The following is a 12,417-nucleotide window of genomic DNA, read 5'->3' as shown; positions in this document are numbered from 1 at the left end:
CCACGGAGACCCTCCCCACCCCAATCTCAGTCCCGGACTATAACAGGCTTTGCAAACACGTTTCCCAGCTTTGCTATTTGTCTTCTGATATTCAGTGCCAATAGTTATCATTTACCGGCTTTTGAATTTTCTGCTTGAAAAAGTCTGTTCTTATTTTGAAATTACGCTCAAGAATTGTGCTGTTTGTTCCTGATGACCACGTAACAAAACACTTCTAATGTTTAAATCTTCGGTCCATGTGAAATTTCTGCTAAGTGCACCGTAAGGAGATACACTTGTTCAGAACAATAATAGGATACTTCTAGGAATCACAAAAGAAACTTCTGACTATTAAAAATGAAAGGGGGGATTTTGAATCTCTTCCCTTGCGCCTGACATTAATTTCCCAATATGTACTTGTTTATCAATAACATCAATATGAGGCCATTAGGCTTGTAATTAATCAGCACTGATAGTAGCAACTTTTTAATTATTTTAAAGCAGAGATTGTAGGCGTGCTCCATCACGCAATGGAAGCAACTTTTAAAAGTGGCCCAAGGCGAATCAGACACCCAAAACCTAATATTTGAAAGCCACGCAGGCACCAGGAGACACAATCCCCTCACCAGCACATCCCAGAAGAGGCCACAAGGGGGCAGTCACACCGGCTCCGGATGCTGGAGAAAACCTCCGGAGAACGCCAGGGGACCGGCAATAGCTCGCGCACAAAACCCAAATTCTCGGGGAGGGGGGAAAAAAATTAATAAAACGGAAATAGCTTTTAATGAGGGAAAAGTTACATTGGTTCCACTGGGGCTCGAACCCAGGACCTTCTGCGTGTAAAGCAGACGTGATAACCGCTACACTATGGAACCACGTGCCATAGGCAGTGTCTCAGATTGGATAATGAAAAGAGAATACTTTGATTAAAAACTGGTCCGGTAGCAATTAAAAAATTATAATCTGCTCTTAAAGAAGTATTTCAAAACAAACACAGGTTTTTTTTTTCATCACCGAAAACAAACGGGTGCTTTCAAAAGGAGACGTTAAAGTCAGTAACAAAATTCGATAACCCAAGCTGTCTGCAGAAGTAACGACCTGAAAAAATTGACTAGTACACCACATGGTTCCACTGGGGCTCGAACCCAGGACCTTCTGCGTGTAAAGCAGACGTGATAACCGCTACACTATGGAACCGGGCGGAGACAGCCTGTGGCAGGTTAACTAACTACATGTAAAAATGTGGTGACGCGGGGACTTGGAGTCTGGATGTTTTCATACCCTGTGCAGAGAACTTCCAACAGGACCTGGGGGTTCTAGTGACGCCACTCTGCTCGCTCCCGGCTGCACACTCCATGGTTAATGGAGGAAGAGAGCTCCGCCCCAAGAGTCATCGCTCCTGCTCTGATGTAGACGGTACGGAGACTTGAACACACCTGGCTCTGTGGCGCAATGGATAGCGCATTGGACTTCTAGACAAATGGAGGCATTCAAAGGTTGTGGGTTCGAGTCCCACCAGAGTCGCTTTTATTTTAGTAAGAGAGTTATAACACTAGAGCGAAAGACGGGAGTTAGGAAGAAGGAAAAGTGAACCGAAGTCCATGAGTATTAAAAAACATCCTGCCTGGCGCACCCATTAAAATAAAAAAGGAAAGTTATCGCAGTCGTTTCCTGTGTCCTTCCCCTTGGAAGAATCGGGAGTCTTGCTACTACCGCCAGAGAGCTTTCTCAATCATTTTCCAGCGTCAATCACATTGCTGTTGCATGCGGAAATGAAGTAATGAGCGAGGTGTAATCAGGGTTACCTCCCTCCCCTGTGACTTTGTTTTTCATTGTTTTGTTTTATGAGTAAAAAAAAATAATAATTTTACGGTTCTTTGAAAAACTTTTAAATCTCGTAGCATTGCTCCAGTTGCTGGTAAATAAAATCCAGTTCTTTCAGGTACCAGAATGGCCGAGTGGTTAAGGCGTTGGACTTAAGATCCAATGGATTTATATCCGCGTGGGTTCGAACCCCACTTCTGGTAAATCTGCTTTTCCTTTTTTTTTTTTTCTTCCCGCAGCACCTATGACGTTAGGACCAAAACAAAGAGCCGAAGACACGAGGTAGAGAAAAACACTACACAACCGCTTAACGTTCCAGACCCAGCCACATGCCGAGTGTCTTTCTGATAGCTAGAAAACTGGTGCGGGGAGTTTAAAAATTAAAATGTATAAAGAAATTATTTTAAAAGGAAAAAAATAAAAAGCAAGGTCTTTAACTGTAAGGTGTGACAGAAGAAAGAAACAGCAGAAAAATAAACAGGAGGCTCAACCATCTGAACGTGTTTTAGATAGGCTGCGGTGTGCACAAAGACAGGGCAGACTGAATATCCCCCAATCCTTCGGCGGCTAACCAAACATCTCTGCGGGCCATCCTATTAGGCTCAAACCAGACTTGGGCAAACCACGGGGCATTCGAAAGTGGGATGGGGAGCGGCTAAACGGAATGCAGCTCGGGTTACGTTTCTACAGGTAACAAGAGTGGCCTCGGTGCCCTGGAGCCTGACACTCTGGTCTGCGCTGGAGACAGCCGGCACGGATCTCTCAGCTCTGCTGCACTCAGCGCTGACTCCACATCCTTTGTAAATCACGCTCTCCAGCAGGGCTTTGCGGTCAGTCCAGAGGTTCGAAGGGCAACACGCCTGAGGCTCCTGATTCCTCTGAGACTGACCGCCTGGCCAGGCAGCCCCTCTCCAGGAGTCATGGTGTTAGCTTTCTCGATTGAACTTAGACGCGACAGCAGATGTTTAGGGTCCCATAAGTTCTTTGTAAGAAGTACCTAACTCGTTTGCGGTTATCCAATACGAGCAACTGTCCCTCGGAGCACGACTGGGGGCTGGGGAATGCGGTCGGCTCGACCCTACACAGGACCAAGCCTCACGAGCTTGCCGAGATCCTGAACTCAGTGTACGCTCAAGAAATGTCAAATGCAAACCTAAGTCCAAACTATGAACCCACAAGGCGCTCTAGCGAGCCAAACAAACAAAAAACCTGGAATCAGAAAAAAAATAAAATAAAAAAATAAAAAAATGTCTCCACCAGCTCAGGAGGCCTGACCATAGGGTACAAAACATGGGGCGTCCCTCTCGTGGAATGCACAAAATAGAAACCTCCAGTAATTGTAATCTTTATAGGCTACATGTGATGAGAGAGGAGAAAGACACGTTTGATTTCACCATAACTGCTTATCGTGATTGATTGATTGATTGATTGATTTTAGAAGTAGCAAAAAACTAAAGGTTTTCAACTGCTTGGAAAGAATTGGGACTCCAGGCCTAATTTTAACTGTGGATAGACTTGGAAGGGACCGTTTACTAAGAGCCCGGATAGCTCAGTCGGTAGAGCATCAGACTTTTAATCTGAGGGTCCAGGGTTCAAGTCCCTGTTCGGGCGGAAGTTGTTTTAGGTTCCTATATTTCCGGTATGATTAAATAACTGAAAGACCTTCAATAAAGACCCAACCTACCCTTATTTGAAGGGGATAGTTTATAAGAATCACATCAGACGTCATACGGCTGGGTTTTGCTTGGGAAGTGATGCATGACATCGGGTGATTTTTGTATTCAAAAACATCGATAGGTATACATCTGCAGTCAAAGACGAAAGTCTTCTGATACCTCTTATTAAAGGCGAATCTTTGAAACCAAGCTACTAAATCTGTATTTCGAATGAAGACACAGAATGTGTAGTCTCCCGCTGGAAGAGATTAGTGGAACGGGCTCCATATGACAGGGCCATTGAGAAACCAGTCTGGGTTCCAAGCAACGCGACTGCTTCGGAGTCACCCATGCTCCTGCCCATAACCCTCATCCATGATCTCTAAATAACCCTAATAAGCTCATTGGTTCCCCGGGGTGAACTTTGATGCAATCGGTTTTTCGTTTGCCATTGGAACCATAATACTCTGTCGACGTATCAGCTTCCACCATATAAGATTTTGAGTCATGTAACCCAGCTAGGATCCTATGTTCTTTGCCTCTCTCTTATTTCCAAAAAGGATCTTTGTGTCTTCACAAGGATGGCTATTGTACTGGAAGTTGGGAAGGAAAGCCAGATTCCAGAGACAGAAATAAAGTAAAACCTTGCTGAAACCCGGGATCGAACCAGGGACCTTTAGATCTTCAGTCTAACGCTCTCCCAACTGAGCTATTTCAGCACAGACAGTAGGCCTCTGTCCCCACTCCAAAAGAAATTTAAAGTAAATTAATAAATAAAACTTCAGGTCACTTCACCTCCAATTTTTGAATTTTGAATTTTATTTTTAAAGGTGTACTATTTTTAGTTCTGCAATTTTAAGAACAGTAACAAAATTAATTCCTGTCATGTCAAGGTGTGTCCTGGGTTACCTTCATTTTGTTTCTACCCTTTCTCTACCCTTAGGTAGGTCCCAAAGAGTATCTACCTAGTGTGTGTAGCTTAGTCTTACGCTCCCATTCATCCCACACAGCTGCTGGAAGGTCGACTTGCTCATAATTCTTTTTCTCTTTTTTTTTTTTTTTTTTTAATTTTAAACTCCAGATTTTATTCTTCTCCCCGTCTGCTTCCTATACCTCCTCCTCCTCCTCCTCCTCCTCGCTCCCCTGTCTCCATGAGGATGTCCCCACCCCCACCTCCACCCCACCAGACCTCTAAACTCCCTGGGGCCTCCAGTGTCTTAAGGGTTAGGTGCATATTCCCTGACTAAACCCAGACCCAACAGTCCTCTGCTGTATATGTGTTGGGGGCCTCATATCAGCTGGTGTATGCTGCCTGGTTGGTGTTCCAGTATCTGAGAGATCTCGGGGTTCCAGGTTTATTGAGACTGCTGGTCCTCCTAAAGGGTCGCCCTCCTCCTCCTCCTAATTCAACCACAGGGATCAGCAGCTTCTGTCCACTGGTTGGGTGCAAATATCCACATCTGACTCTTTCAGCTGCTTGTTGGGTCCTTCGCAAGGCTGTCATGCTAGGTCCCTTTTTGTGAGTGCTCCATAGCCTCTGTAATAGTGTCAGGTCTTGGGGGTGATCATAATTCTTAAACGCAGTAACCAATTTGCTCTCAATCACCCAAATTTGCCCGAGGTCTGAAAGGTCGGGGTCGTGACAAACTTCAGTGTTTAATGTGTTGCCTTCCAGCAAAGGGCGCATGCGAACTATAGCTGAAAGGAGACAGAAGGAGGGTAAAAGGGAAGAAGGGAAGCAGTCAAGGCTCTGCACCAGCCTGGCCTGAAAAAGGTGAGAACGAAGAGCGATAATAATGACTTTGTACAACTTTTGTTGGATATGTACTTTGGGTTTCATTCATATATATATATATATATATATATATATATATATATATATATATATATATATATATATATATATGAACTGCATTCTGATTGTTGTAACCCCCTTAGCCTCTAGTCTTCCTCCCAGCCCACCAGTTAATCTCTCTCCCACATTCATGTACTCTGAATTTGTTGTTTTGCGTTTCGGTTTGGTTGTCGGTTTTTGGGACCTACTGACTTTAACCAGGGCTATCTGTGTGACCAGGGACGTAGAACTCTTACGACTTAGTGGGTGCCTTGGCGGCTACAGAACTAAAGACAATGAATGTCTCCTCCCCCAGAATCCAGATCATGGTGGTTTTCAAAGAGCCCAATCTCACCCTGCTGTCCCCTCTTCCTTGGATGAGTGACCAGAGCTGTTCCTTTAGCAAATACCAACCAACCAAGTCTCGGGGCCATAGGCCTGTGATTTTGAGTGTCCATGTTTCTTTGAAATGGCTCCTTACCCGTTTCGGTATATGTTTTTGTTTTGTGTGGATTGGATCGGATTGGATTGCATTTCATCACTAGAGTAAAAACTCTTAGTAATTATCGCACACACCAGCTTTCCTGTGGATTCTGCTAAGCTTGTAAAAGTATTCTGGTCTCGTTTAGTCATCACAGGAAGCCAAGATCGGTGTGGACCCTGCGCGAAGCGTCCTTGTGATCAGGGTGAAGACCCGGCCTCACTCTCGAGCTCCACCTCCATCTTTGCTGTCCCTAGAGGGCGCCTGTCTCATTCTGTAAGCAACCCCATCGATTGAGGAGGTCGGCGTCATTCAACAACCCACCTGAATCAAGGAAGACTCAATCTGTATTAAACAAGCGGTGTCTTCTCCTCCCAGAGAAAACTATTTCACCTCAGGGCTTGCAAACTTTTTGTGTTTACAAGCCAAGTTCTTAAATATCCTCCAAGAAAATGGATGAGACTGTATGAATTTGACGTGGATGCGCACTGACTTTTTTAGATTTGTACCAACCCTTAAATGCTCTCCTAAGTGTCCCCTTTTCCCACTAACAGACATCTCTACCTCGGCTTCAGCATCTCCCAGTAATCAGGAGCACTTTTCATAACAGAAGTTGGCCTGGTGTGAAGAGGCAAGCTGCTCTATGTGGGGTTTCAGTTCCCAAAGAAGCATGTTTTTTTTCCTGAGAACCGGGTGGGACAAGTATAGGGAAACCGAGAGCCAGCCGCGCGCATGTGGCCGAGGCAAAGCGGTTGCTGGCGAGTCTCTCGAACTTTCGAGCACCTTCCCAAGAATGCGTAGAGTTTGTGGTGTACTCGCCAGAATTTTAACATTTCTTTCTTTAGCCAGACACGTCTGGCACCCTGAATCTAATTGTCCTAATTACTTTTTAAAAGAAAAGTACAGCGCCCGAACAGGGACTTGAACCCTGGACCCTCAGATTAAAAGTCTGATGCTCTACCGACTGAGCTATCCGGGCTCATGGCTGCCAGGTCCAGTTCTTTATGTGAAGACTCTTATCACTTTTTCTGCGCCACTATTAATGTAAAGGATTAATTACTAGGATCCTCCTTTGTGTCTCATATAATTTCTAAGTAGAGATCACCTGAAAGCGGGAAGAAAACAAAGTGGATTTATGGAGTGGTGCGTTTGCCTATCGTCTGGATACAGACTTCTTAAATACGACTTTCACTTAGAAGTTTGTTCCCTTAACTTTGAATCCTGAGTTCTGCAAAAGTGTATGATGTGAGCAGAAGCCCCTTGCCACACTACACGTTTCTTTCCCCAAACTCAAACTGAAACCAGGGGTTATGCCATCAGGACGCCCTTTCTTTCAACACACAATTTTCGATTCCTCCTACCCATCCTTGGTGCCCAGCTCAAACAAATACAAGTACGCAGCACAACAGCTGAAAGGGGCGGGCCTATCATACTAGAAGTCCGAGCTTAACCAACCCCCGCCCCCACTTGCCCGCGGTCTGGAGCCGGACCTTGCGCACGTGCAGCTTCAACGCCAAGGGCTCGCTGTACCCACTCCTCTCTGATAACACAGCACTTTATTTTTATAGCATATCTTGCTACAGTCGTTCAGTCCGCTGGGCCTTTGCTGATGGGTGCTCTTCTCTTACCAAATAGAATGTCACCTCCCTTTCTGTTCCTTATTCCCAAACACCTGGGAAAGAGGAAAAATAATCCCTGCTGCTTTCTCAGATGACGTTCTTTTAACAAAAGGAAAAAGCAAGAGAAAAACAAGTGTATTAACACGTGATTTTCATAGAGACTCGGGAGAGCTACCCAGAGAGTGGGTGATTCTTCAAGAAACGGCCCAAAGTTCTAGTATATATAGCACCTTCAACAAGAAATAATAATAATTAACAATAATAAAATATTTTAGGATGAGTGACAAGAAAAAGGGAAAGGACCTCGTGTCTCCAGAAGAACACATTGTGGGAACGTAGATATATGTGAAATTAATGGTAGATAAAGGTAGCTAAGGAAGTCTGTTGGATGGATTCCTCTGGTGCAATCTGCAAGACAATAAGGGTTTATCTTTAGTTGTCCAACCTTTGTCCTTCGAGATTGAGAGGGGAGGGGAGAAACCTTTGTGCATGTATGCCCTGTTTTACATACATAGAAAAAAGGTAGAGAGCTTTTCGTTGTATTGGTTGCTTAATTTCCTATGACTCAAAATAACCTTTATGCCAAAGCAGCATATTTGGGCGTGACGTGGTCTCCTCCCTATTACACACTGGAGAATGTAAATGAAGTGCCATCTTCCCTGGGGTGCTCCCTGTGACAGCTGGCAAAGCTTCATCCAGTAGAGTGGGTGGATAAAGGCATCTAAGCTATGTCTTGTAAGTTGAGTAAGGTCATTCAGCTGTCTTCTATGCCCTTCTTGCTTGGGTCACAGTGCTTCTCACCAGTTTCCTCCCTCCACCTTTGGCTGAAACATGGCCAGGGCAAAGGTGTAACATTCCTTAGGCATGAATGACTCCCATTTTATTAAAAGATCCCAACCTTCCCCTTACCTGTGTGCAAGAGATACTGAAGCAAACTGTCAGCTTGCTCCAGATCACCAGAACTGAGTGGACACAGTTAGAGACAGAGATGAAAATAGAATTGGAAGCAGAGATATATTTTAAGACTTTAGTTCAAACAGTTGTGAGAGTTTTAAATTCAGAATGCTCTCTTTTGAACATGGCCTGGCTATCAAGTTCATGAGCTCACTGCATCGGTGATCACCTCCTACACAAGGCCTGCACGAAATCAAGCCAGCCTAAAATCCCGTGCCAGACAGGTAGGTGATCTCCAGGCCCCACACACACTGAAATAATCAGCAGTGGATTCTTGCTGGAGGAGGGGAAGTCAAACTTCACTGAAGATGTGGTCACTGGGGGGTTTCCCATGTTCTAGTGCATGACCCCACACACTCATGCACATAATCCACTGGACTTAGTGGGACGGAGGGAGGGAGGGAGGGAAGGAGGGAGGGAGGGAGGGAGGGAGGGAGGTGAAAACTTGGGTGGGAATGTGTTAGAGGGATATAGAGTTGGAAAGGGAAATGGGGGATAGGTATGATCATATTTCATTGTATGCATATAGGATAGCCTCAAAAATTTAAAAAAAAAAAAAAAGGAAGAAAAAAGAAAAGTCTGTAGGGCAGGCTGGCAGTCTAAATAGCTACAAATTCTTGGATGAAATGAAGCAGTCTCAATTCCAAGCTCAGGAGCAGGGCAGTCAGCCAGAGATCCAGGCAGGCATCCCTGAACCTGAGGTTTTAGAATTCCTTTCTCATTAGAAATCCATCTTTGCTCTTAAGGGTTTCAAATGATCGCATGGAGCAAACCTCATATGGAGACTAATTGGCCTTGCTCGAAGTGGGCTGATTTGAATATTATTTCTCGTTTTTACTTTTTTAAAGTTACATCTATTTATGCATGTATGGGGGTGCACACAAACCACAGTGCCTATGTGAGGGTCAAAGTACAGCTTTCTCCTTCCACCAAGTGAAACCTGGAAAATAAGTCCAGATCATCAGGCTTGGCAGAAAGCACCTTACCCACTGAGCCATTTTGCTGACCCTGGTTATATCTTTTAAAAGCACACCACACACACACACACATACACACTCCACAATAACATCTAGACTGGTGTTTAACCAGAAACTATCACACAGCCAACATAAAACTATTCATGATTCGTGTGACGTCCATCATCCAAAGTTTGAACTGTCCAGTTTATTGGATGGCCATTTTGATTTGTTCTAGCCATCATTTGAGTTTCAAGAGTCTCTGACTGAGACTCATCTTTCCATCCAAGAACCTAATGATTTGGTGAATAAGGCACCTTATCATCTAGCCTCTTGGCAGACTAACAGATTGGGAAGTGTAAGAGTCGGTTTACCGGAAGCTTCGGGGTTTGTTGCTTTAGCACAGTGTGTGTTCATAGAATATGAGATTTGGATCTGACTCTCCTCTGCCTGTGCTTCAGCCTGGCACCCGACTACACGGGAAACCCTGCTTACTCCACTGAGAGTTGCTTCATTGTTTGACGCATCACTATAGCATGTTTTGGGTTCATCTGTTGTTTTCTATTAGAATCCAATCCAAATCCTTCAGAATCTCTTGTTTCCTACCACAATTCGGTAGAGCTGTGGTCAGCTTAAGTCAGTTTATCTCGAGTGCTTGGTGTCTGGGTATTTTGCTGGGACACAAGGTGAATGAACATTGAACTCGGGGACAGGAGGCTGTGTAATGGTGGTTTTCAATGTGGCAAATGAAAATACAAGGCACCCAGTTACAACCGAATTCCACGGAAACAACGATACTTGCTTTATTACGTTCCTCGCAAAATTGGGTACACTGCTTATTCTAAAGGATTATGTCTCTGAAATTCACATTTAATCGGGAGTGCTGCATTTGGAGTGATAACGCTAGTGTAGACCTAAACCAGAAAAGGACTCCTTCGTTTTCTGCACTCCATGACCTGTCTGCGGGTCCTGGTTATTGTTAGCTCAGATGGACAAAGCCTCTGAGCAAAAAGGGGCCGGGCTGTGACCTGGGCTTTTGAACCATCGGGCTGTAGGACCCAGCTCAGCCACAACCTATGACGAGCCTGAGCCGGAGCCCCAAATCTCGCAGCTAGCAGGCAACATATAGGAAGTAATCAAGAAAAGAGCTGCGCTCTGTTCAGTGTAAAAACCAGACACACTAACCTCAGAAGGTAAGTAAGGTAAAGGACACAGACAAGTGGAGTTAATATAGGGAAGTCAACTAGATACACGTGGTTGTGTTGCCATATAAAATCACTGCCGAAACCCGGGATCGAACCAGGGACCTTTAGATCTTCAGTCTAACGCTCTCCCAACTGAGCTATTTCGGCTGTGCTCGGATAGGTTTTTTTTAATCTGGTAATTATAACGAGGAAATACATTTTTGCGGTACTAAGCTATGTTTAGCCAAGAATATAACAAAGGTTACAAAGTGTTTTTTACTACTTTTTTATCTTTATTACAGGACCTGATTTTCTACCTGGGATCCATTCTCAAGTGATGTCTTTTAATTGTCCGATCATTTGCTTCTCTCCGTTAAAAAAAAAAAAATACTCTTTTTTTTTTTTTTTTTTTAAACTCAAAAACCATTTTAAAGTAATGCCTAGGGCCTCACATACACTAGACGGTGCTCAGACACTGAGCTATAGCCACAGTCCAATTCATGAATTTTTGAGCTTGTAATTCCATTTTGAGATTGTAATTAAAATTGCATGCTTATTAATTCATGCACAGAATTGACTGTATAGGTACAACAGAAGCTAGTTACACATACACACACACATCATACACCACACATCACACACAGACACACAGACTCACACTCACACAGATTTCATGATGTAAAACACTGTTGCAATGATTAGATACATACAAATCTTTTTAAAGATTTATTATTATTATTTTTTAATGTGACTACACTGTCACTGTCTTCAGACACACCAGAAGAGGGCATTGGATCCCATTACAGATGGTTGTGAGCCACCATGTGGTTACTGGGAATTGAACTAAGGACCTCTGGAAGAGCAGTCAGTGCTCTTAACCGATGAGTCATCTCTCCAGCCCAATTTTTTCTTTTCTTTTCTTTTCTTTTTTTTTTTTTGAGGGAAGCCAATTTTAAAAGGTTAAGGTGTGACCTTCATTTTATTTTGAGTTTTGGGTTTGCTTTATTTTTACAGATATCAGTTTGAATGTCAGATATATTTACAAAATGTCTGGAAAAGGTCGGGGAAAAACTAGAATGTCAGCTGCCCTGTTTGATTCCCACTAACAACGCACACTCATATACACTCTCTCACACACACACATTCACACACACTCTCATACATACACACATACTCACACACAAACACACTCACACACATTCAAACACACATACTCACACGAACACACTCTCACACACACTCACACACACACACACACACACACTCGTACAATCACTCACACACTTGCCATTTGCAAACTCTTCACATGATCCAGACTCCGTGTTACCACAGTAGGAGTTGCAGGACCCTTTCAAACTCGAAGAAGTCAGCTGTGAATTAATGCTATCCCTAACATGCTGGATCTATCCCACCTGTCTCCCATTTCACAGCTGTACATTCCTTGCATGCATTTCATTTGAAAGTGTCTTAAGTTCCCTAAGCTAGCTAGAATAATCCAGTGTTTCATACTAAGTTGATTCATAAGAAGGGAGAACATGAGCTTATTGTAATGTGAAGTAAACAGATAACCTTGTTTAGGATGTACAAAAAAGTAGGGAGTGATTCCAGATAGCCTTTTTCAAGAGACTGGGAGAAGAGTACATCCCAGGTGTGCATAGGGTCTCAAACCTGGGACAAAAAGATATGCCCATTTAACATAACAAAACAGACACTGGCCTCCGGGTTCTCACAGCATCTCTCTGTCCCTACCTGTTACCAGGTTCTCCAGGGTGGCATACCTACCCACCCCTGCCCTTCTCCCCTCTCCCCTCTCCCCTCTCCCCTCTCCCCTCTCCCCACAAGGCTCAGGGTCATGTCCACTCTGGGACTCTCCCAGATGTCCCTGCCTGGCTATGCTTCCCTTTTATCTACAATAAACTTTCTCCCCCACT

The 12,417-nt window shown here is 44.1% G+C and overlaps 8 non-coding genes across 8 annotated transcripts; 3 read left to right on the top strand and 5 right to left on the bottom strand.

Annotated features, from left to right (window-relative positions):
• Positions 1–781: 781 nt before the first annotated feature.
• Positions 782–854, bottom strand: Trnav-uac. Its single transcript has one exon. It is a non-coding gene; the product is annotated as a tRNA-Val (tRNA).
• Positions 855–1,103: 249 nt separating this feature from the next.
• On the bottom strand, positions 1,104–1,176 carry Trnav-uac. Its single transcript has one exon. It is a non-coding gene; the product is annotated as a tRNA-Val (tRNA).
• A 241-nt stretch (positions 1,177–1,417) lies between these two features.
• On the top strand, positions 1,418–1,503 carry Trnar-ucu. Its single transcript is given in 2 exon segments — positions 1,418–1,454; positions 1,468–1,503. It is a non-coding gene; the product is annotated as a tRNA-Arg (tRNA).
• A 420-nt stretch (positions 1,504–1,923) lies between these two features.
• Positions 1,924–2,006, top strand: Trnal-uaa. The gene has a single exon. It is a non-coding gene; the product is annotated as a tRNA-Leu (tRNA).
• Positions 2,007–3,341: 1,335 nt separating this feature from the next.
• On the top strand, positions 3,342–3,414 carry Trnak-uuu. The gene has a single exon. It is a non-coding gene; the product is annotated as a tRNA-Lys (tRNA).
• Positions 3,415–4,104: 690 nt separating this feature from the next.
• On the bottom strand, positions 4,105–4,177 carry Trnaf-gaa. The gene has a single exon. It is a non-coding gene; the product is annotated as a tRNA-Phe (tRNA).
• A 2,502-nt stretch (positions 4,178–6,679) lies between these two features.
• Trnak-uuu lies at positions 6,680–6,752 on the bottom strand. Its single transcript has one exon. It is a non-coding gene; the product is annotated as a tRNA-Lys (tRNA).
• A 3,829-nt stretch (positions 6,753–10,581) lies between these two features.
• Positions 10,582–10,654, bottom strand: Trnaf-gaa. Its single transcript has one exon. It is a non-coding gene; the product is annotated as a tRNA-Phe (tRNA).
• Positions 10,655–12,417: the final 1,763 nt, after the last annotated feature.

This window comes from Mus pahari, chromosome 1, assembly GCF_900095145.1.
Source record: "Mus pahari chromosome 1, PAHARI_EIJ_v1.1, whole genome shotgun sequence".
Classification (NCBI taxonomy): Eukaryota; Metazoa; Chordata; class Mammalia; order Rodentia; family Muridae; genus Mus; species Mus pahari.
The sequence above is the reverse complement of the archived record's forward strand: the minus strand, read 5'-3'. Positions and strand labels throughout refer to the sequence as shown.